Source organism: Protopterus annectens, chromosome 12.part0 (assembly GCF_019279795.1).
Source record: "Protopterus annectens isolate FY-2018-M chromosome 12.part0, PAN1.0, whole genome shotgun sequence".
In the NCBI taxonomy this organism is placed as follows: Eukaryota; Metazoa; Chordata; order Ceratodontiformes; family Protopteridae; genus Protopterus; species Protopterus annectens.
The window spans coordinates 1,158,389,702-1,158,415,613 of record NC_056746.1 but is presented as its reverse complement, the minus strand read 5'-3'; the positions used below and the strand labels follow the sequence as shown (position 1 = coordinate 1,158,415,613).

General features: G+C 44.3%; 1 protein-coding gene across 1 annotated transcript in view; it reads left to right on the top strand.

Moving 5' to 3' along the window:
• The window catches only part of RBL1 (RB transcriptional corepressor like 1), a 2,331,004-nt gene that overhangs the window by 654,872 nt on the left and 1,650,220 nt on the right, over positions 1-25,912 (top strand). The gene's annotated exons all lie outside the window — the stretch shown is intronic.

The following is a 25,912-nucleotide window of genomic DNA, read 5'->3' as shown; positions in this document are numbered from 1 at the left end:
GTGAACCCCCCCCCCTCCAGAGGCAGGGAAGGGGGGGTTATTCAGGGAGATGTCGCCCCAGAGGCAGAGGGGGCTCTCGCAGTTCGGGAGACCGCGACTCCTTCCATGGCTCTCCATACTCTCGTTCCTGAGGGTGTGCCCGACTGTGCTTATCCGGAGCCAGTCGGAGGTCGAATTTCCTTATACCCGGAAGCCTGGGAGAGCATTACCCAGGATCGATGGGTATTGCAGATAATTTCTGGAGGTTACCTCATTTCATTCTCTTCAGTACCCCCGCCAATCAGAAAAATCCCAGACGTTCCACCCAGTCAAAGGGATCAAGCAGCCTCAGAAGTCTCGCAGCTGCTTGAAAAAGGAGCCATCAAACGTGTCCCCTCAGACCAAATCGGATTAGGGACTTAGTCAAGATTCTTTTTGGTGCCGAAAAGAACAGGGGATCTGAGACCCATACTAGATCTCAGTCAACTCAACAATCACGTACACAAGTCCAAGTTCCGTATGGTCACACTACAATCGATTCTCCCATTGTTGGGAGAGGAGGTATGGATGTGCTCCATCGACCTCACGGATGCTTACTACCATATCAAAATGGACAGAGCATCCAGGAGTCACATACATTTCCAGTTTCGAGCCCTGCCTTTTGGTCTCACCACAGCCCTCAGGGTGTTCACCAAATGTATGGCGGTGGGGACGGCTCACTTGAGACGTTAGGGATTCCAGGTGTTTCCGTACCTGGACGACTGGCTCCTTACCGCCCCCACCAGGCATCAACTAGTTCAGACCAGGGACGCTACCATCAATCTATGTCACCAGTGGGCATAACAATAAATTGGGAAAAATCTGCCTTATTGCCCTCACAGCGTATCACCTTTATAGGAGCAGATTGAGACACCATTCGAATGCGAGCATTCTTACCACAAGAAATGATCACAGTATTACAACAACAAATACACATGCTGATGCCCCTGAGACAAGCGAAGGCAAGACTGTTTCTCCAACTCTTAGGGACCATGGCAGCAACTATCATGTTGATCCCTCTAGCGAGATTACACATGAGATTTCTTCAATGGCTCCTCTTTGTTCAGTGGTCTCTCCAAAGACTCCCACTATCTCATCCCATCTTATTCATGGACAGGTGCAAGCAGGACCTCCGTTGTTGGCTGTGCACCAAAGATTTGAATGGGGGAAAGCCCTTCGTTCCACCCGTCCCTATTGCCACGGTGACCACGGACGCCTCCCAGATGGGGTGGGGGGGCATTATCTTGGCAGGACAGTCCAAGGCACGTGGCAGGAACACGAGATACGTTTGCATATATACGTCCTGGAGATGAGAGCAGTGCTTCTTGCGTTGCAGGTACTTCAGAAGGTTCTTCCTCTAGGGACAATTGCGATACACTCAGACAACATGTCTGTAGTGTGGTATCTCAACAAGCAAGGGGGAACCCGGTCTTACCCTCTGTGCAGAGAGGCTATGCGAGCGTGGCATTGGGCAATAGCTTCCCAACGGTTTCTGGTTGCAACGCACATTCCGGGGAAGTCCAACGTAATAGCGGACAGGCTAAGCAGAGCTATCCTGATGCCTTACGAGTAGTCCCTGAATTGCCTGGTTGCAGAGCGAATCTTCAGCAGATGGAGTCAGCCTTGCTGTGACCTTTTTGCCAGCCCTCTCAATGCGAAATGCAGCAACTACTTCACGCTGATCCCCCCACAGGGGGAATCACCCAGGGATGCTCTGGTTCACGATTGGCCCTCCGGTCTGCTTTATGCTTTCCTTACGTTTTCCCTGCTGTCAAGGGTGATTCAGAAAGCGCAATCCTTGGGAAGCAGAATGATTCTGATTGCTCCACACTGGCCTCGTCAAGTCTTTTTCCCCTTTATTCAACCATACATTGTGGACACTCCTTGGATTCTGGACCCTCAACCAGATTTACTGACACAGATGTTGGGACAGTTCCACCCCTCTCTGATGACCCTCAGGTTGACAGCCTGGCTACTCCACTTCCTTCGTTAGTCAGACATCATAATTTTTCACCAGACGTGGTCCATATATTATTGTCCTCTCATAAACCATCCACTAGAAAGATGTATTCTAGTAAATGGAAAAGGTTCTCTACCTGGGCACATATTAGAGGCATTGATCCTTACACAGCTCCAATAGATTCAGTTCTTGAGTTTTTGTCTATGCTTTTCTATCAGGGGTCCGCATCAGCCACCATCAAAATTCAGCTGGCGGTGATATCTAATTTCCACTTAGCAAATGAACCTAGTCTCATGGTACACAGACTATGCAAAGCATTCCTTAAAGGTACTCTATTGCTTTTTCCCCCCAGTGTCCGAACCTATCATGCCCTGGGATCTCAATTTTGTTCTACAAGCCCTTACCTTACCACCATTTGAGCCTGCAGCTACCTGTGAATTAAAATTCTTGACATGGAAAACAGCATTCTTAACAGCAGTCACTTCAGCGAGGCGGGTTTCGGAAATTCAAGCCCTCTCCATCAAACCCCCATATTTAATCTTCCATAAAGATAGGGTCTCTCTTAGACCAAACCTCTCGTTCCTTCCTAAAGTGGCTTCCGTGTCTAACATGAATCAGTCCATCGAGTTGCCTGTTTTCTTCCCCCACTTTTCTAACAAGGCAGAATTTAGATTTCACCAATTGGATGTACATAGACAGTTACGCTTCTATCTACACCGGACAAAAGATATCCGGAAATCTGACCAAGTCTTTGTCTCCTTTTCGGAAAACCGAATGGGTTCTCTGGTATCCAAGGTCACGCTGTCTAGATGGATAGCCAGTTGTATCTCTTTCATCTATCAGGCAGGAGGTAAAAATCTGCCATTTCCAGTCAAGGCACATTCTACTCGGGCTGTTTCTATATCCACAGCCTATCAAGCTAGATTGTCAATGGATGATATATGTGCTGCAGCTACTTGGGCTTCTCCTCACACTTCTGTTTCTCATTACAAATTAGATGTGGTCTCCAGGGGCAGGTCTTCCTTTGGCTCCACAGTTCTCAGGAGTATTTTCCTATGAGCCACCCAGGATGTAGGTGCTAGGGACGCTGTCCCACAGGTAAGAATGTAGGCGAGATAGGACTACATAACATCAAGAAGTTATGTACTCACCATAACGTTCGATGTATGTAGTCCATCTCGCCTCACATTCTTACTTACCCTCACACCTTCTCCCTTCCTGGAGGATTTGGAGGTTAGGTTGTCATCTACAGAGTCCCTTTGATTAGCTTATTCTTTATATGGATGTGATGTGTGTATGGATTACAAATGATTTTCACAGCAAACTAGATCTGGGGATATGGAGCAGTGCACCATGGGATACCCACTTGGCCCAGCCAATGAGAGACTTCTAGCTATTAAAATCGGCTGAGTCGGAGCCGATATTCGGCTCCGAACCCACGGGTAAGAATGTGAGGCGAGATGGACTACATACATTGAACGTTATGGTGAGCACATAACTTCTTGTTCCGTAGCAACCCAGACCTTAACCAAATTTGGTTGCTTGCAGGGATTATTTTCTTAGTTTGTTTCAGTTATTGGGCATAAAGATCAACCCTGCAGAGTCTCAGATGATGCCCTCGCAAAGCATATTTATAAGCTGCACTCCCAACTACCCTCACTTATATTTTTCTTCCATCCCACAGGATACTTCTCACCAAGGCAGTTGAACAACATATTGTTGACAAAAGTTCATTCCTGGCACTTTGAGCAGTGGGTCTGATAACTTTCAGAGTCTTCATCACCCCTACCTTGGACTCATCATTAATGTTTAGCAGTGGACCCTAAAAGGTTGAAGGAATCAGTTGATGAGCCCTCTAGATGCACCTGTCAAGATGTCAAGGAAAAAAAAAAAGTGCAAGGAGCGGTTTCATTACTAAACTTTCAAGTTCATCCTCTCTCTCTCTCTCTCTCTCTCTCTCTCTCTCTCTTTGTCTGGACATTCCTTTCCAGACCCCAAGCACAGGGTGGCAGTGACCAAAGTCACTTCTGCTGTGGGGTTGGGAACATTTTGCAGAGTAGAAAGTATAAGACACAAGGTCAATCAAAGAGACCAATTTTGCTCATCATCATTTCAGAAGTGAGAGACATGCTTCTCACTTTGCATGCATTGCTGGACTCCTTCTCCTACTGGTACTGTTGTCATTCTCTGTAACATCATGGCAGTGGTTTGCTAAATAAACAGATGAGAGAATCCACATATGTCCCCTTTGCTAGAAAGCTATAAGAATATGGTAATAAGTTGAGCCATCCAATTGCCTTTTTGATGCTATACATATCCTGGAGCAGTCTACTTATAGGTTCATAGGTAAGTACTAGGCTATCGGCCCTAGGCCCTATACAAGCCTAGCCGAATGAGTTCACTGGCTTTCGCCACGCAAGAAAATTGCTTTCCTGTGTCCCTGTCGAGGAGAGCCACAGCAGTGATTCCCAGGGTGAATTTCCTATTACCCATCCAATTGTCAAGATTTCTCTTAGAGGGCTAATGAGGAGCTCTGCTTGACATGAATGGGCAGCCTATTCCAGAGCAGGGGAAGTCTCCGGGACAGGAATGTATCCCTCAGTATGTTCTGATGTTCATCGTGTTACACTGCTGCAGTCATTACACTGGGTTGTCCTGCCGTCAGGTGGTCCCGCAATCGGCCAGAGTTCCAAAGTCTTGGTCCGGCGTCGATTGCTGTTGCGTCTTCCCTGACAGCAGTGCGCCAGGGGTATATAAGATGCATCCGATGCCATTTTCTTAAGTCTTTCTTGCTGCGCGGTGCCTGAAGCAGAAGCAGTTCGCAAGTGCCGGTCGGCCGACTCCTGAGATTTTCAAAGTCGAATTTCAGATCCGAAGTTTTCAATAAAGCTAAGTACCCCATTGGGGAAACTTTTTTCTTGCCTCAGACCGATGTCAGAAAAAGTTAATAATTGTATTTCTTGTGGGAAGCAAATACCTCATAAGTACTTTCACTCTTACTGTATTCCATGCCTAGGCCCTGATCACGACGTCACTAGTTGTCGGTTTTGTGCAAGATTTAACAAACGCACTATAAAAAGACGTTTTGATTTTGCTGTGCACTACTTTGGCTGAAGGTTCAATTATACTATGCCGTCGGATCAACCGACGACCTCAATACCGAAAAAACGCAAAGGCAAGGATAAAGACAGGCGTCCGAGGTCCAAAATCGACAACAAAACCTCTTCTAGGCCAGTCGCTGGTTCGTTGGTTCTCAGTGAGGTGCTTTCGCAGCCCCTGACACCCGCTACCTCAGAGCCACAGGCCGCTTCCATCTCCCACGTGGAGACAACTAGGCCTCTGGAAACTCAAGGTATTGGGCCTACGGAAACTAATCCCTCATATGGGTCCGGAGCCGCTGAGCAGGCATCGGCTTCTGAGGATGTTTTCAGACCTTCACAACTTACCATTAAAACAACAGCCAAGACAAAGGTACCATTAAAGACAAAGAAACAAGTACAGCATTCTCCTGGACAGTCCTCCATGCCTAAGAAACAGATGCTTAAAATGGCCGAAGACCTCATTACTCTAATCAGGGGTTCCCATCCCCCTCCTGAGAAAAGGCCTAGGCAGGATACAGACTATGATTCCTCTGATCAGGTTTCCATTTCCTCTGATTCCTCTTCAGACCAGGGATACTCTCTACCCCCCTATGAGGACTCTGATGCTGAAGAATCTATCCCTTCAGCCTCTGCTCCTGAGGATTATTCTTTTGGCGAAACTTTACATACCATGAAGGGAGCATTTCCACTGGGAAAGTCAGGATTACTCAGAATCCAAGAAAAGGCTCAGGGATTTCCTTTTATTGCCTCAGCACAGGCCCCTGGCTATTCCGCCTGTGCTAGATATTGTGGATGTTGTGTTCTCTGAATCCAGCTTATTTCCTGATTCTTTGTCCCCTGCTCCAGCCAAGCCAGATAGGTATTATAGAGTCCCTGACTCTCACAAGTTTCTTTACAAAAGCCCTTCTGCTGATCCTGAAACTATTTCCCAAGGTCCAAAACGGGTTAAGGCTTCCATTGCAAAAAATCCAGTACCGTCTGACAGAGATTCCAGAGCTTTGAATAAATGGGTGAAAAAAGTATACACTTCTGCAACTTTAGCAGTAAGAGCTTTAAATTGCCAGTTTCACATGCTTAAGTACCAACAATATTTAATGGCTCAGTTAAAACAGAAAATGCTTGCAAGCTCAGAAGCTCCTGATTGTAAAGAAATGCAGGATTTATTGCATGCAGTTGAACAGGTGGGAAAACATACTCTGCAATGTGGTTTTGATTCTTTAGAGGCCTCTTGTAGAGCCGCAGTTACAGGTTCTGTGATTCGAAGACATGGTTGGTTAAAAGAACAGAGTTTACCTGATCATGTTAAGGCAAAATTATTGGATGCTCCTTTACAGCATGATACCTTGTTTGGTGTTATGGCAGAAGAGGTGCTAAAGAAAATGGAGGATAAAGCTAAATCTATGCAAACAGTCGAGGATTTCTTACAGGTACAGCCACCTCGGTTTAGCAGAAATTGGCCAACAAAGAATTGGTCCTTTCCAGTGTCAGACAGGCCACAGAGAGGCAGATACAGACGCCCAAGAGGCAGATCTCAACCCCAAGGCTCAAACAGACAACGACAGTGGGACATCTCAACCCCAAAAGGAGGTGAGGACAAGTCTCAACCTTAAGGAAACAGTCACAATGACTTTCCCCTTCGTACGTGAAGCACGTCCCTTTTGGAAGCCCCCTTAGGGGGAAAACTAGCACTTTTTTCTCAAAACTGGCAAACAATCACCCAAGACAAATGGGTTCTGAATATTGTGTCTCAAGGTTACAGGTTCCACTTTCATACTTTACCAAGGCTAAAAGGAGTACCAGACCTGCCACAAAATCAATGGGCAGAGGCACAAAAACAAATTTCAGCCCTCAAGGACCTGAGAGCTATTCAAAAAGTACCACAACAGGAACAAGGACAAGGATTTTATTCAAGACTGTTCCTGGTCCCCAGAAAGGACAAGGCCTGGAGGCCCATACTAGACCTTTCAATTCTGAATATTTACCTGGATATTCTAAAATTCAAAATGTTGACATTACAGCAGCTTCTACCCATGCTGGGCAAGAAGGCTTGGCTTGTTACTCTGGACCTCAAAGAGGCATACCTGCATGCCCCTATCAGACAAAATTGCAGAAGATACCTCAGATTCAAAGCTGGTACAATGCACTACCAATTCTCTGTACTGCCCTTTGGCTTATCTACTGCGCCCAGGGCCTTCACAAAATGCCTGGCACCAGTAATTGCATTTTGCAGACAAAAAGGAATTCAAATATATCCATACCTGGATGACTGCCTCATTCAAGCAGAGACAAAAGACATTCTTCTACAGCATCTGGCGTTTGTAAAAAGGTTGCTAATTTCTCTAGGGTACACAGTAAACGAAAAGAAGTCAAAACTAGTGCCGTCGCAACAGATTATATTCCTGGGTGCCAGCTTAAATACAACGGCCCAGATGGCTTACATCACGCCAGACAAACCAGTTCAACTAACTCAATATTTTCAATTACTGGCAAAAAAGTCCCATCTCCCTGCAAGAAAAATTCTGCAGGCCCTGGGATTCATGGCATCCTGCATACTACTAAAACCATATGCTAGACTGCATATGTGGAAATTACAATGGTACCTAAAAAGTGTTTGGACTCCACACTCTCACAGTTTAGAAGCAGTAATACCAATGATTCCCTGTCTACAACAGGAGTTTCGATGATGGGCACAGGCATGTCACTTAAACAAGGGTCAGCCTTTTACCCAACCCACAGCCAGGCAAACTCTAACAACAGATGCTTCGGATTACGCCTGGGGAGCACACATGGCAGGCAAATCCATTCAGGGCAAGTGGACCACAGACCAGATGCATCTTCACATCAATCAAAAAGAGATGTTGGCTGTTCAAAATGCCCTAACAGCTTTCAAGGACCTTCTGCATCCAGGACAATTATTACTAAAGACAGACAACACCACAGTAATGTGGTACATAAACAAGCAAGGGGGCACTCATTCTTATCCCCTATGCAGGCAAGCCATGACCTTGTGGAACACAGCTCTAACTTATCAAGTTCACCTGCGAGCACAATTCCTGCCAGGAAAGAAAAATACTCTGGCAGACGATCTAAGCAGAAATATCATGGACCCTCACGAATGGAAATTGAATCCACAAATCTTCAGTATGGTAACGCAAAAATGGGGATGCCCAGACATAGATCTTTTTGCCTCACCACTGAATTGCCAACTGCAAAAATTCTGCACAAGGACTTATCACAAACAAGCATGGAAAGTGGATGCTCTTTTGTTCAGCTGGAAAAACCTAAAAGTTTATGCCTTCCCGCTACTGCCTCTCCTTTCAAAGGTATTCTTAAAAGCCAGACAAGAAAAACCACAGATGATCCTGATTGCTCCAGACTGGCCACGCCAGCACTGGTACCCTATCTTAAGGAACTTGGCTCAAGGCCCACCATGGATTTTGCCTCAAATTCCACACCTTCTGACTCAACAAAACAATCAGATCCTGCACGGTCAGCTCAAAACCCTAAACCTGGCTGCATGGCAGATACATTAGTCAAACAGGCAACACCTCTCTCTAAAGCTGTTATGGATGTCATTTTGGAGGCCAGGAGGCCTAGCACCAGGAAAGCTTACTCAGAAAAATGGAAGAGATTCTGTGCCTGGAACCATGCTCAAAGCCTAGACCCTCTTGTTCCAAACATTCCTCAGATTTTACAATACTTAACTGAGATGCAGGACAGAGGCCTATCCTTCTCATCAATTAAGATCCACGCCTCTGCAATTTCAGCACATTACAACATGGATCCTCCTTTATTCTCTCATCCCTTGCTAAAGCAGTACCTCAGAGGAGCTAAAAACATAAGACCGCCCCAGAGAGCACCAACACCAACTTGGGACCTCAATTTCGTTTTGGAAAAACTGACCCTACCACCTTTTGAGCCAGCCAATACAGCCATCTAAAATTTTTATCATGGAAAACAGCTCTGCTTCTGGCAGTAACTTCAGCACGAAGAGTCTCAAAGCTACAGACATTAATGGCAGTGGAACCTTTTATAATTTTTCATCAGGACAGGGTTTCTTTAAGGACAAACCCTACCTTTATGCCAAAGGTGATGTCTAGTGTGGCTCTTAAACAAACCATCCATTTGCCAACTTTTTATCCAAACCCCCAGAATAAAGGGGAGAAACTTCTGCATTCCTTGGACAAACACAGGCAGCTACGCTTCTACTTGGACAAAACAAAAGCTTTCAGGAAAACTGAGCAACTGTTTGTAGCATATGCTGCCAGGGTCACAGGCCAAGGCTATCTCAAAGCAGACTATATCCAAATGGATAGGACACTGTATTCGTTACTGCTACACACAGCATGGAAAATCAGTCCCAAACAACATTAGGCCACATTCCACCAGGGCAACAGCCACTTCAACAGCCTTTCTCAGAGGAGTACCTACCAAGGAAATTTTGGAGGCTGCAACTTGGAGTTTAGTGCACACCTTTACCAAGCATTACCACCTGTCTCTTTACTCTAAATCCAGAGCAGGATTTGCCACTGCAGTTCTGCAGGGCGTCATAGCCAATCCTAACTCTTTATAGACCAGCCACCCAACCTTAGCTTTGGGATTCTACCCAAGTGTAATGACTGCAGCAGTCCCCTCTGAACTAGCTGGACTTATCTATACCTTTCTATACTATACAACCTTTGTGGTGTATTTGCTTGTAACTGAAGGTATTGTTTTTATTTTATATGTATATTTTTTATTAGCAATATGTATCGTCTACCTACTTGGGGACACCTGACATCTGGGGCAAGAAAAGCTCTTTTGTCAGCCCCCCTGGGGGGGAAACTAGCACTATTTGCAGACAACTGGCACATGGTCACAAAGGACAAATGGGTCCTAGACATAATTGTACGAGGATACAGATTCCACTTTCACACCTTGCCAATAAAAAAAGGAATGCCAAACCTGCCACAAAATCAAAGGGCAGAAAAGAAAATGCTTGGAGACCAATTTTGGACCTTTCAGTTCTAAACACGTATTTACAAGTTCCCAAATTCAAGATGCTAACACTACAGCAGCTACTTCCCATGTCGGGCAAGGAAGCATGGCTGGTGACGTTGGACCTCAAGGAGGCATACCTGCATGTCCCTATCAGACAAAGTTGCAGAAGATACCTCCGGTTCATTGCAGGTTCAACCCATTATCAATTCTCTGCACTGCCCTTTGGCTTATTTACTGTGCCTAGAGTATTCACAAAATGCCTGGCGCCAGTAATTGCATACTGCAGACAAAGAGGAATTCAAATATATCCATACCTGGACGACTGCCTCATCCAAGCAGAAAGAAAAGACATTCTCCTACAACATCTGGCTATACTGAAGAGGTGTGTCTGTTTTAGAAAGTATATGTACTGCTTTTTGGAACTTAGTTTTGTTTAAGGATCTGAAGAAGCGTGTTGTACACGCGAAAGCGCTTGTCCGATTTTAGTTCAATTAAAGACTTGTGTTTCATCCATTTATTGTGGTGGTCTGTTCCAGTTTGTATTCAGTACGTTTGGGCTTGGCGTTTGAAGCAGACCTTTAGGCAACAGCGTCTCCTTGTTTGATACATACAGCTTTATAATTTGAGTCGCTGCAGCCACACGATGGAGAGTCAACCGGTGGAATTAGATTATGTACCGAAGAGGGTCGATTTGAATATGAGATGGGAGACATTAATGGACAAGAAAGGGAATCCATTCTTGTCTATGGATTTGGCCAACGCAGATGTGGAGAATAATCATACTAATGTGGAGAATATTCATGACTTCAATGTGAGTCTTAAAGAACTTGAAAACACGCTTTATAAGCTACAGAGACTTACATGGCAAAGGCACTTTGAAGCGTGTTTACACTTCAAATTAGTGCCGAGGTATGAGGGTTCTCTGCATGCCTACCTATGGCAATAGCCATCCAGACTTATTGAAAAGGTGGCAGCAGATGAACCTTGAGTTAAGTTTTGGGTATTTGAAGTTACCATTTTCTTAAGTCTTTCTTGCTGCGGTGCCTGAAGCAGAAGCAGTTCGCAAGTGCCGGTCGGCCGACTCCTGAGATTTTCAAAGTCAATTTCAGATCCGAAGTTTTCAATAAAGCTAAGTACCCCATTGGGAAACTTTTTCTTGCCTCAGACCGATGTCAGAAAAAGTTAATAATTGTATTTCTTGTGGGAAGCAAATACCTCTTAAGTACTTTCACTCTTACTGTATTCCATGCCTAGGCCCTGATCGCGGCGTCACTAGTTGTCGGTTTTGTGCAAGATTTAACAAACGCACTATAAAAAGACGTTTTGATTTTGCTGTGCACTACTTTGGCTGAAGGTTCAATTATACTATGCCGTCGGATCAACCGGCCACCTCAAAAACGCAAAGGCAAGGATAAAGACAGGCCCGAGGTCCAAAATCGACAACAAAACCTCTTCTAGGCCAGTCAGCTGGTTCGTTGGTTCTCAGTGAGGTGCTTTCGCCCTGACACCCGCTACCTCAGAGCCACAGGCCCGCTTCCATCTCCACGTGGAGACAACTAGGCCTCTGGAAACTCAAGGTATTGGGCCCTACGGAAACTAATCCCTCATATGGGTCCGGAGCAGCTGAGCAGGCATCGGCTTCTGAGGATGTTTTCAGACCTTCACAACTTACCATTAAAACAACAGCCAAGACAAAGGTACCATTAAGAGACAAAGAAACAAGTACAGCATTCTCCTGGACAGTCCTCCATGCCTAAGAAACAGATGCTTAAAATGGCCAAGACTCCTCATTACTCTAATCAGGGTTCCCATCCCCTCCTGAGAAAAGGCCTAGGCAGGATACAGACTATGATTTCTCTGATCAGGTTTCCATTTCCTCTGATTCCTCTTCAGACCAGGGATACTCTCTACCCCCTATGAGGACTCTGATGCTGAAGAATCTATCCCTTCAGCCTCTGCTCCTGAGGATTATTCTTTTGGCGAAACTTTACATACCATGAAGGGAGCATTTCCACTGGGAAAGTCAGGATTACTCAGAATCCAAGAAAAGGCTCAGGGATTTCCTTTTATTGCCTCAGCACAGGCCCCTGGCTATTCCGCCTGTGCTAGATATTGTGGATGTTGTGTTCTCTGAATCCAGCTTATTTCCTGATTCTTTGTCCCCTGCTCCAGCCAAGCCAGATAGGTATTATAGAGTCCCTGACTCTCACAAGTTTCTTTACAAAAGCCCTTCTGCTGATCCTGAAACTATTTCCCAAGGTCCAAAACGGGTTAAGGCTTCCATTGCAAAAAATCCAGTACCGTCTGACAGAGATTCCAGAGCTTTGAATAAATGGGTGAAAAAAGTATACACTTCTGCAACTTTAGCAGTAAGAGCTTTAAATTGCCAGTTTCACATGCTTAAGTACCAACAATATTTAATGGCTCAGTTAAAACAGAAAATGCTTGTAAGCTCAGAAGCTCCTGATTGTAAAGAAATGCAGGATTTATTGCATGCAGTTGAACAGGTGGGAAAACATACTCTGCAATGTGGTTTTGATTCTTTAGAGGCCTCTTGTAGAGCCGCAGTTACAGGTTCTGTGATTCGAAGACATGGTTGGTTAAAAGAACAGAGTTTACCTGATCATGTTAAGGCAAAATTATTGGATGCTCCTTTACAGCATGATACCTTGTTTGGTGTTATGGCAGAAGAGGTGCTAAAGAAAATGGAGGATAAAGCTAAATCTATGCAAACAGTGAGGATTTCTTACAGGTACAGCCACCTCGGTTTAGCAGAAATTGGCCAACAAAGAATTGGTCCTTTCCAGTGTCAGACAGGCCACAGAGGCAGATACAGGCGCCCAAGAGGCAGATCTCAACCCCAAGGCTCAAACAGACAACGACAGTGGGACATCTCAACCCCAAAAGGAGGTGAGGACAAGTCTCAACCTTAAGGAAACAGTCACAATGACTTTCCCCTTCAGACGTGAAGCCGTCCCTTTTGGAAGCCCCTTAGGAAAACTAGCACTTTTTTCTCAAAACTGGCAAACAATCACCCAAGACAAATGGGTTCTGAATATTGTGTCTCAAGGTTACAGGTTCCACTTTCATACTTTACCAAGGCTAAAAGGAGTACCAGACCTGCCACAAAATCAATGGGCAGAGGCACAAAAACAAATTTCATCCCTCAAGGACCTGAGAGCTATTCAAAAGTACCACAACAGGAACAAGGACAAGGATTTTATTCAAGACTGTTCCTGGTCCCCAGAAAGGACAAGGCCTGGAGGCCCATACTAGACCTTTCAATTCTGAATATTTACCTGGATATTCTAAAATTCAAAATGTTGACATTACAGCAGCTTCTACCCATGCTGGGCAAGAAGGCTTGGCTTGTTACTCTGGACCTCAAAGAGGCATACCTGCATGCCCCTATCAGACAAAATTGCAGAAGATACCTCAGATTCAAAGCTGGTACAATGCACTACCAATTCTCTGTACTGCCCTTTGGCTTATCTACTCATACCAGGGCCTTCACAAAATGCCTGGCACCAGTAATTGCATTTTGCAGACAAAAAGGAATTCAAATATATCCATACCTGGATGACTGCCTCATTCAAGCAGAGACAAAAGACATTCTTCTACAGCATCTGGCGTTTGTAAAAAGGTTGCTAATTTCTCTAGGGTACACAGTAAACGAAAAGAAGTCAAAACTAGTGCCGTCGCAACAGATTATATTCCTGGGTGCCAGCTTAAATACAACGGCCCAGATGGCTTACATCCAGACAAACCAGTTCAACTAACTCAATATTTTCAATTACTGGCAAAAAAGTCCCATCTCCCTGCAAGAAAAATTCTGCAGGCCCTGGGATTCATGGCATCCTGCATACTACTAAAACCATATGCTAGACTGCATATGTGGAAATTACAATGGTACCTAAAAAGTGTTTGGACTCCACACTCTCACAGTTTAGAAGCAGTAATACCAATGATTCCCTGTCTACAACAGGAGTTTCGATGATGGGCACAGGCATGTCACTTAAACAAGGGTCAGCCTTTTACCCAACCCACAGCCAGGCAAACTCTAACAACAGATGCTTCGGATTACGCCTGGGGAGCACACATGGCAGGCAAATCCATTCAGGGCAAGTGGACCACAGACCAGATGCATCTTCACATCAATCAAAAAGAGATGTTGGCTGTTCAAAATGCCCTAACAGCTTTCAAGGACCTTCTGCATCCAGGACAATTATTACTAAAGACAGACAACACCACAGTAATGTGGTACATAAACAAGCAAGGGGGCACTCATTCTTATCCCCTATGCAGGCAAGCCATGACCTTGTGGAACACAGCTCTAACTTATCAAGTTCACCTGCGAGCACAATTCCTGCCAGGAAAGAAAAATACTCTGGCAGACGATCTAAGCAGAAATATCATGGAGCCTCACAATGGAAATTGAATCCACAAATCTTCAGTATGGTAACGCAAAAATGGGGATGCCCAGACATAGATCTTTTTGCCTCACCACTGAATTGCCAACTGCAAAAATTCTGCACAAGGACTTATCACAAACAAGCATGGAAAGTGGATGCTCTTTTGTTCAGCTGGAAAAACCTAAAAGTTTATGCCTTCCCGCTACTGCCTCTCCTTTCAAAGGTATTCTTAAAAGCCAGACAAGAAAACCACAGATGATCCTGATTGCTCCAGACTGGCCACGCCAGCACTGGTACCCTATCTTAAGGAACTTGGCTCAAGGCCCACCATGGATTTTGCCTCAAATTCCACACCTTCTGACTCAACAAAACAATCAGATCCTGCACGGTCAGCTCAAAACCCTAAACCTGGCTGCATGGCAGATACATTAGTCAAACAGGCAACACCTCTCTCTAAAGCTGTTATGGATGTCATTTTGGAGGCCAGGAGGCCTAGCACCAGGAAAGCTTACTCAGAAAAATGGAAGAGATTCTGTGCCTGGAACCATGCTCAAAGCCTAGACCCTCTTGTTCCAAACATTCCTCAGATTTTACAATACTTAACTGAGATGCAGGACAGAGGCCTATCCTTCTCATCAATTAAGATCCACGCCTCTGCAATTTCAGCACATTACAACATGGATCCTCCTTTATTCTCTCATCCCTTGCTAAAGCAGTACCTCAGAGGAGCTAAAAACATAAGACCGCCCCAGAGAGCACCAACACCAACTTGGGACCTCAATTTCGTTTTGGAAAAACTGACCCTACCACCTTTTGAGCCAGCCAATACAGCCATCTAAAATTTTTATCATGGAAAACAGCTCTGCTTCTGGCAGTAACTTCAGCACGAAGAGTCTCAAAGCTACAGACATTAATGGCAGTGGAACCTTTTATAATTTTTCATCAGGACAGGGTTTCTTTAAGGACAAACCCTACCTTTATGCCAAAGGTGATGTCTAGTGTGGCTCTTAAACAAACCATCCATTTGCCAACTTTTATCCAAACCCCCAGAATAAAGGGGAGAAACTTCTGCATTCCTTGGACAAACACAGGCAGCTACGCTTCTACTTGGACAAAACAAAGCTTTCAGGAAAACTGAGCAACTGTTTGTAGCATATGCTGCCAGGGTCACAGGCCAAGGCTATCTCAAAGCAGACTATATCCAAATGGATAGGACACTGTATTCGTTACTGCTACACACAGCATGGAAAATCAGTCCCAAACAACATTAGGCCACATTCCACCAGGGCAACAGCCACTTCAACAGCCTTTCTCAGAGGAGTACCTACCAAGGAAATTTTGGAGGCTGCAACTTGGAGTTTAGTGCACACCTTTACCAAGCATTACCACCTGCCTCTTTACTCTAAATCCAGAGCAGGATTTGCCACTGCAGTTCTGCAGGGCGTCATAGCCAATCCTAACTCTTTATAGACCAGCCACCCAACCTTAGCTTTGGGATTCTACCCAAGTGTAATGACTGCAGCAGTCCCCTCTGAACTAGCTGGACTTATCTATACCTTTCTATACTATACAACCTTTGTGGTGTATTTGCTTGTAACTGAAGGTATTGTTTTTATTTTATATGTATATTTTTTATTAGCAATATGTATCGTCTACCTACTTGGGGACACCTGACATCTGGGGCAAGAAAAGCTCTTTTGTCAGTTCCTGAGGAAACTAGCACTATTTGCAGACAACTGGCACATGGTCACAAAGGACAAATGGGTCCTAGACATAATTGTACGAGGATACAGATTCCACTTTCACACCTTGCCAATAAAAAAAGGAATGCCAAACCTGCCACAAAATCAAAGGGCAGAAAAGAAAATGCTTGGAGACCAATTTTGGACCTTTCAGTTCTAAACACGTATTTACAAGTTCCCAAATTCAAGATGCTAACACTACAGCAGCTACTTCCCATGTCGGGCAAGGAAGCATGGCTGGTGACGTTGGACCTCAAGGAGGCATACCTGCATGTCCCTATCAGACAAAGTTGCAGAAGATACCTCCGGTTCATTGCAGGTTCAACCCATTATCAATTCTCTGCACTGCCCTTTGGCTTATTTACTGTGCCTAGAGTATTCACAAAATGCCTGGCGCCAGTAATTGCATACTGCAGACAAAGAGGAATTCAAATATATCCATACCTGGACGACTGCCTCATCCAAGCAGAAAGAAAAGACATTCTCCTACAACATCTGGCTTTTGTGAAGCATGTACTAAATTGTCTGGGGTACACAGTAAACGAAAAGAAGTCAAAACTAGTACCTTCACAAAAAATGACATTCCTGGGGTGCCAGCTTGGACACAACGGCCCAGAAGGCTTATCTTACACCAGACAAGCAATTACAACTGACTCAATATTTCAAGACCATGGCAACAAAGACCCAATTAACTGCAAGAAAAATTCTGCAGGCTTTGGGCTTCATGGCATCTTGCATTCTGATAATACCATTTGCAAAACTGCATATGAGGAAATTACAGTGGTACCTAAAAAGCGTATGGTCTCAACACAGCCACAGCTTGAACACAGTGATATCGCTCATTCCCTGCCTTCAACAGGAATTTCTATGGTGGGCACAGGCATATCACCTCAACAAGGGTCAGCCTTTCACCTTGCCCCCACCCAGGCAAACTATCACAACAGATGCTTCAGACTATGCCTGGGGGGCACACATGGCAGGGCAATGCATTCAAGGCCTATGGACTGCAGAACAAAGAAAACTGCACATAAAACAAAAAGAGATGCTAGCTGTACAGAAAGCTCTGACAGCCTTCAAGGATCTACTACAGCCAGGACAACTTGCAATAAAGATGGACAACACCACAGTAATGTGGTACATAAACAAACAAGGGGGCACACATTCCTACCCTCTTTGCAGGCAAGCAATAATCTTATGGAACACAGCTCTGGCCTACCAAGTCCAGTTACAAGCTCAATTCCTGCCAGGACAGAAAAACACATTGGCAGAAGACCTAAGCAGAAACATCAAAGATCCCCACGAGTGGAAGCTAGACCCACAAATATTTACAATGATAACTCAAAGATGGGGCTTACCAAATATAGACCTGTTTGCCAGTCCTCAAAACTACCAGCTGACAAAATTTTGTACAAGGACATTCCACCATCAAGCTTGGAAAGTGGGCGCTCTCTCCTTCAGTTGGAAAAACCTGACAGCATATGCCTTTCCTCCAATACCTCTTCTCACAAAGGTACTTTTGAATGTCAAAAAGGAGAAACCTTGAATGATTCTCATAGCCCCAGACTGGCCACGCCAGCACTGGTACCCGCTACTGAAGAATAGGGCTCAAAGCCCACCATGGATATTGCCTCAAATACCTCATTTGCTCACGCAGCAGAACAAGCAGATCCTACACAGCCAGATCAAAACATTAAACCTGGCTGCATGGCAAATCAATTAAGTATCCAACCTGCACCTCTTTCACAAGCAGTACTGGATGTTATCCTAGAAGCCAGGAGGCCAAGCACCAGGAAGGCTTACTCGGACAAATGGAAAAGGTTTTCTGCTTGGAACCAAGCTAAAGGCCAAGACACAACTCAGCCTCATATGCCTCACATTCTGCAGTATTTAGCTGAGATGTTGCGTAAAGGACTTTCCTTCTCCTCAGTTAAGATCCATGCATCAGCTATTTCAGCTCACTACAACACGGATCCACCTTTATTTTCAAATCCTCTCCTAAGACAGTTCCTCAGAGGGGCAAAAAACATTAGACCACCTAGAAGAGCTCCTACACCAACATGGGACCTCAACTTTGTTTTGGAAAAACTAACGCTACCTCCCTTTGAACCCGCTTTTTCTGCAGACCTTCAGTTCCTGTCTTAGAAGACTGCCCTGCTCCTGGCAATAACTTCTGCTAGGAGAGTCTCAGAATTACAGGCATTTATGGCAGTGGGACCTTTCCTCATTTTTCATCAAGACAGAGTTTCTCTACAAACTAATCCTTCCTTCATGCCTAAGGTGGTTTCCAGTGTAGCTTTAAATAAAACCATCCACCTACCCACTTTCTTCCCCAATCCACAGAACAAAGGTGAGAGACTCCTGCACTCCTTGGACATTCACAGGCAGCTTCGTTACTACTTGGATAAAACTAAGGCTTTCAGAAGAACTGACCAGCTCTTTGTTTCCTATGCTACAGCTTCTCAAGGGAGGGCCATATCCAAGCAAACCATTTCTAAATGGATAGGCCATTGCATATGATTCTGCTATACCCATCATGGGAAACCAGTTCCTCCTACCATTAGATCCCACTCTACCAGGGCAACAGCTACTTCTACAGCCTTTCTCAGGGGGGTTCCTACCAAGGAAATTTTAGAAGCTGCAACTTGGAGTTCTGTACACACCTTCACCAAACACTATCACTTACCTCTTTATTCTAAGTCCAGGGCAGGCTTCGCCACTGCAGTTCTGCAGGGCCTCATTTCCTCCACTAACCCTCTATGATGCATCCACCCTACCTTAGCTTTGGTACTCAACCCAAGTGTGATGACTGCAGCAGGGTAACACGATGAACATAGTACAGTTTTGTACCTACCATAAATGTGGATGTTCGAGTGTTCACCCTGCTGCAGTCCAGGTTACCCTCCCTCCAACCCCTCTGATCTACTGGCTAAATCTTTGCTATGCCTTACTGATGTATTTGCTTATAGCTGAAGGGATTTTGTGTCTGTACAGTGTTCACACCTTTTGGTACTAATTTGGATCACCTTTTTGGGGGCACCTGACATCTGGGACAAGAAAAACTGAAGAAAATGGCGTTGGTTGCAATATATATATACCCCTGGCGCACTGACGTCAGGGATGAGGCGACAGCAACCGACGTCGGACCAAGACTTTGGAAATCCGGCCAACTGCGGGACCGCCTGACGGCAGGATAACCCAAGTGTGATGACTGCAGCAGGGTGAACACTCGAACATCTACATTTATGGTATGTACAAAACTGTACTTTTCGGCTTCTTTAATATATTTTAAGGTATTTAAAACTTTTTTTTTGGTTTCTTTTTGTAGCATTTCCCCTTTAAGTTTAATTTTCCTCCGTTATAACATAAGTTTGTTGTATAGAAACTGATGGTCCCACCATTTGAATTAGGCTCTTCTACAGATATTTCATACTTGGAAGAGACTCTTCTTGATATCCATTACTTTTTTAAGAAGGATTGTGGAGCTTTATTCCTTCGTCCAGCATTTATCTCCTTATTACAGACTTCTCAACTGTCCCTATTTTAGAGGAACATTCCTGTTTTCAAGCCTGATTTAGGATGTCGCTATTTTCAGGCTTTATTTACTCCTTCACCCAATTTTTTGAACCCACCTTATCACATGTAATCTTTTGAAGCCGTCCAATATGCAGTAAACTATACATTATGACCAGCATAGTAGTAGCAAAGGTAAGTTAGAGAAAGAGGACGCACATCTTGCAACTCCAGTTTTCTGTAGCAAATGTTATTGACCGTGTGTGTTGTAGAATTTGCAATACAGTTCATTAAAGTCTTCAAACTTTACAGTGTGTCTTTGATAATGTGCTTAAATTTTTGCATTATTTTTGTCACTGTTTTTTACATGCATTTCTGAGTAGTATCCCACATTCCTACTGGAAGAGGGAAGAGGTTTGGTATTCAATTTTTATGCTGATTAACGTCCATAGTTTTAGCAGGATGTTCCTATTTTTTAAATGGCCTTTGCTCCTATTTCAGTGTCTGCAGGTTGAGAGTTATGATCTTATATAAAGTTGTCATAAGGGTTACTATAAACCAGTTGATTGACATTCTAGTGTTCTATCGAAGTTATTCTAATCAAGGTAAGTATCTGTGCATTGTTCGGATGCCCACAGACAGCTCAAATTTTAGTTGACCAAGTCCAGAACTATGAAGAAAGATTCTCACCATTTTATTTTATTTTCCTTGAAAAAAACTGGATTAAAAATATCCAAAGTTACCTTTACCTCGTGGCTTTCATAGTGTATCACAGTGGCACAGGAAAATCATTTTCTTGGGTGGCAAAAGCCAGGGTACCTTTTTGGCTGGGCTTGTATAGGCCCCAGGGCCGATAGCCTAGTATCTACCTATGAACCTATTAGGTTTTGTTACTATGAGTATGGCAAATGCTGACCCTTGGCTACCAGTGCTCACACCATTCTGTCCATAGTTACTTCTCAAGCCTTTTTCAGAAATGCTTCAGTAGATGACATTTGTGCAGCTGTTACTTTAGCATTGCTGAGTACTTTTGTAAAACATAAATTGGATAACATTTCCAAGCTACAAACAGCAGCTTTTATAGCTGTTGCATACTTTAGTATTCATTAATGATGAAGCACCCAGTTGTGTTGCTTTAGGACTGTGCCCTAAAGGTGAAGATGCTGGCACTGAAACTCCATCTGTCAGATATGAAAGTTGCATACTAAGAATAGCCATAGATCTGCATTGGTAGTTTCAACTCCTTTCACCATTCCCACTCTCCTGCTGTCAGCCTAGTGGTCTACACTGTCCTTTTGAGGGGTACTTTGCTTTCTGGATTTCTCTTATTTATTGGCTTCTGTAATCAGGGAGATGGTGAGGGGAGGGACTATGGTAGCCTGGGAAAGGCCAGCTGACTAAATACCCATTGGTATGTTACCCTAGAGATGACTGAGTTAAAACTGCCTGTAGACATCTATCCACATAGCAGGTGTGCAATTTTTATTTGCTTAACTAACCTTTTTTATATTCTGTAAGGTGGCTTTTTGTTTATAGTTAGATTAATATTACATTTTGTCAGCTGTTGCTCCGATTTCCAAGTTCAACTTTTTATTTGAAATTTCTTGCTCAGAAGAACTGAACACATTCTAAAGATGTTCAACAAAGACACTGCCTTAGTGTAATTCGAGTAGTAGTGTTCTGCTACCCTCTGCTGGCAGTCTACAAAAGCTCAGAATCTCTCTCACTGCTTGGCAGTGGATGTGCTGGACCAGTCATCTGGCAGTAGAGGGGCTGCTTTACAAATCCACAGACAAGACCCTTTCAGTTTTCTAGTACCATACTAAGAGAATCTTGGAAGACTGCTCCGTACTCTAGATCTCTTCAGTTGCTGAGCTCAGATAAAAATACTGTTTTTTTTCCTCCTTGTATTTTTTTATCAGTTATGGAATAGTGTATTCTGCTCCTTTGAATGCTTTTTCTGATTAGAAATGTTTTATATACTTGGGTTTTATGTTGACTGCACACTCTAATAATTATACTGTTTATTTGAAGCTTATTGTTGGTTTCTGGGGTTCCCCTTTAAATTTGTTGAAAGCCATTTGTGAATGTTTAGGTAAGTTTCTATACTAAGGCCATTTTATTTCAATTCCTTTCATTAACCTGTGCTTCCAGAGCCATGAGTTAACCTTGCCTATTTTTGCTGTTGATTAAAAGCTTAATTTTTGTATGTTTTGATAGGAAAACATGCTGATTTTTCAGGTTTTTCTTTGGGATTATGATTACAACTTTTTAAACTTTTTTTTTTCATTTAAATTGGAATTATGGTGCCATTTTGTATGTGAAAGATTTCTGACCGGAATTTTTCATATGTTTATACTTTAATTCTTATTTAATACTGTTTTAGTCTGTATCTATTCACTTGGACTGAAATTGCCCCCCTTTTTTATTTTGTGTAGATTTTTTTGAGTTTTGAACTGTTTTATTGAAACTTCTTTCATTTTATTCAATGCAATGTTCAGAACAGTATCCCTGTGTAAATTTGCTCATTTTTTACTGGCTGACAGTGTGGCCATTATTTAGTATTGCTCTGGCTAGTTTTTTTTTGTCCCCTGACTTGATGGACTCCGTTACGGTCTTTCCCCACCCTCCTCATCATCTACTCCCTTGTGCAACTTGAAAACATAAAAGCAAATCTAGGAATATGCCTCATGTTATAGCTTTTGACTCTGCAGTAGCCTTGGGCAGGCTATTGAACCACTCACCTTCTTTTGTGTCCAGGTCCCCTGGTGTAATAGTACCACAAATGTGCATGACACTAGGTTCAGACATGTCCTGTGGGACTGTACCATTGCCTTGTTCAGGTATGGGCGAACTAAACTCTTAGGTGCATGAGAAGTCAAGGCAAGTTCAACCATTCCAGGAATCCGGAATCTTAGTTTTTGGAAATGTCAGAGACTGACCAGTCAGTTTCCTCTTAGGTCGAACATTTCAGAAACCCAAACTGATGTTTTCTTTTTCCCAAATGCTGGCTATATTTAGGGATGTATTCATTTGGGAACAATCATTGGCTGCCCCCGGGATCAGCAGGGTATATGATCTTTTGGAGGATGAAGCCCTTGGCGTGGCAGCCTTCTCTCTATTGATCTCAGCATTGAAGGATGTTTTTAAGAAAACTTGCAATTCTCCTCTACTGAATGAGCCTCTGTCTAAAAATGTTTTAAGAAATTCAGGGTGTGCCTGGCCTCCTTGTCTGCAGAATCTGCTTCAGTGTCCCCAGCATCCTGTACCAATAAAAAAGGTCATGCTTCATCTTATCTAGTCCCTCAAGATAAACTAGGCGAGTGACTAGAGTATTAGGGGAAAAAACTGGTGTAGTCCAGCACAGTAGCTTTTAATGTGTTTTAACTACCAGTGTTTTATCTAGAAGTTTGTGTTGAGATGTAGGTGTCGTTTAGCCAAGATTGTTGCATTGTTACCTACTGAGCAGAAAGACTATGAGAAAGAGAAAGAGATTGTTTCCAGTGATTCTTAAGTGTCTAAATATGCTTTAAAGAGTGCCTTGAAGGGTGCTAATACTATGCCTACAAGTGAGTGATGTCTGTGGTGGTAAGAAGGTATGCTTGGTTGCACAGCCAAAACGTTTCTGATGTGTTAAAAAGTGACATTATGAAAGCTCTGCTTACTTTTCTGATGTGTTAAAAAATGACAATGTGAAGTTGTTCAATCTCGCTGTTTATTCTTACACGTGGGTACGGAGCCGAGCCATTGGCTCTGAGTCAGCTGCTTTACTAGCTAAAGATCTCAGAGTAGCTCGAGGCCAGACCCCTATCCCATGATGCTCTCTGTCCTACCCCAAATCTAGTTTGTCACTGCAACTGATCGCAAGGTCGTCGGACAGCTCGGGCCAGTAGAAATTTATTACTTAACTTTTTGACATACTTGAGGTTATTTTTGTTAGAAAATTGATCTAGGATCTTGCACTTTCTTTTGTTAGTACTATTAGGTGGTTAGCCTTTGGATTTGTTATATTAGATTCCTTGTTGTATACGGAGCGGTTGCTCTGTGGCCTCTTACCATTTTTCATTTGGTTATATCCTTTATAAATCTATAATTATAATGTGCATAGATAGCGTGTTGCTGTTAGACTTACTGTTATAGCCTTAGTTGTGCAGGGATCTGTTAACTTAGGACTGTTGTTTTTAGCTACCCCTATTCTTTATAAATCTGTAGATAGTGTGCAAGTAGTTGCATGTTTGCTATTACACATGCATTTATATCCTTAGTTGTGCAGGGATCTCACAACTTTGGAAGTTTTTTTGCTGTGTGCTGTATTGCTACTGTAATTGTATTGTAAATCGAAGTTTGGTCAGGACTCTGACAACTTCAGCGTGCCAGTATAGTTCTGTATTGGTTAACATGGCGGATCAGAAAGAGAAGCAAAAATCTGGCTTCAAGAAGTGTCCAAAATGCGAGCAGAAGATGTCCATTATGGATGCACATGTTAATTGTGTTTATTGTTTGGGGCCTATACACCTCCAAGAAGATTGTTCTATCTGCCACTCCTTCAACAGTAGGGTTTTATTAGAAAGGAGAAGGAAGTTGGTAGATAGAGGCTAGTTGAAGTCAGACTTTCAAGAGACCCTGGATAAGGCTGACCAGACCTCCAGGTCCTCAAAGGGGTCGAAGTCCTCGAAGGTGTCCTTGGAGCCCAGGTCATCGGCTCCAAGCCTTTCTGTAAATGTGCGGTCGCCAGCTCCGTGGTCTTTGGAGCTGTGCACCGAACAGGTGTTTCGGAGCCTGTCCCCGGTCTTGGAACCGGTCTCCGAAACTCAGAAGTTTCCAATCCTTCGATCTGTGGCATCTTCGCTTCCTTCGACCCTTTTTTCGAGGACCCTTTCCGATGTCAATGTGGACCGGGTGGTGCAGAGGCTTCTGGATAACCCGGCACATGCTTAATTGCTATCAGCTTCGACCCAACAGGGTTCGAAGCCTGAGACTGTTCCACTGGCTGTGACTACTCCTCCTCCGAGCCAAGCAGGGCCTTCGGAGCCGGAGGAGGAGGTTCTGGTGGTTGTGGAGCCTTTGGAGCAGAGGCCTGTTCCAATGCCTTTGGCTCCGCCAACCCTGACTTCTTCGGTTCCATTGGAAGAGTCTCTGAGCCGACTCTCTCTCATCGGTTCTGGTGGGGGTGGGGGGTGGTAGTCGAACCGATGTGTCGGTTCCGACCCTTCCTCTCGGGGCTTTGGCCCGGATGAGCTTGGCTCCGTTCTCTGGTTTGAAGCCTGCTGCCTTGGCGCCGGGGAAGTTGCCATCTTCTTCGGAACCAGCGGCTTCCTCGAGTCGAAGCAGTGGTGTCTTAGATGCCATGAGGAAGGTTATGTCGTCTAAACACACACATCGTCAGGTCCTTCCTCTTCCTCCCCTAAGGTGCCGCGTTCTGCCTCTACATCACAGGTCCCTGTGAAGCGTCGAGACCCAGAGCCTCAGGTAACCCCATTGGGTGACCCCGGCTGGCTCTACTGAGACTTCACCAGAAGCCCCCAGTGATGAGGTTCCCAGGAAGAGATTATGCAAGAGGAGGCATTTAGATTCTCCTCAGGAATCTTTGACATCAGACACTAACTTAGAGGAATCGGAAGGGTCTCCACGGTCCCCCTCGGATATCTCCTTTGCGGATATCTTGGAAGTCCTAAAGCAGAGGGGTGAGTGGCAGTCCGTTAGCCCTACTGAGGATGAGTCGGTGCTCCTGAAGGCCTTTGGGTCTCATCCTTCCACCTCCTGGGTTACTCCGCCCTTCAATGAGCTGATGGAATTGGTCGCTCGAAGGGCGTGGGAGTCTCCTGATTCTATGGAACTGGTCCCTCGGAGGCCTAGCAAATTTATCACCTCCCCCCAAGACAAGATGCTCCTCACTAAGGGAGTCGCCATTGATGCCATGGTGGTGGCGGCGGCCACCAAGAAAGAGATGTCAGAAACCTCTTCCACTGTCCATCCTCTTAATAGAGATTCTAGGACGATGGACAGATACAGGAAACACATCTTTAGTTCTGTGACATTTGCCATGCAATCGCTTAACTATTTGACTCATTTCACCCATCTTCAGCGAGATCCCCTCAAAGAGCTTGGAGATGCTCTGCAGGGTAATACAGATGGAGCTGTCTCTGACAAAGTGACAGCACAACTTAATACCCTTAATTCCATTGTGAA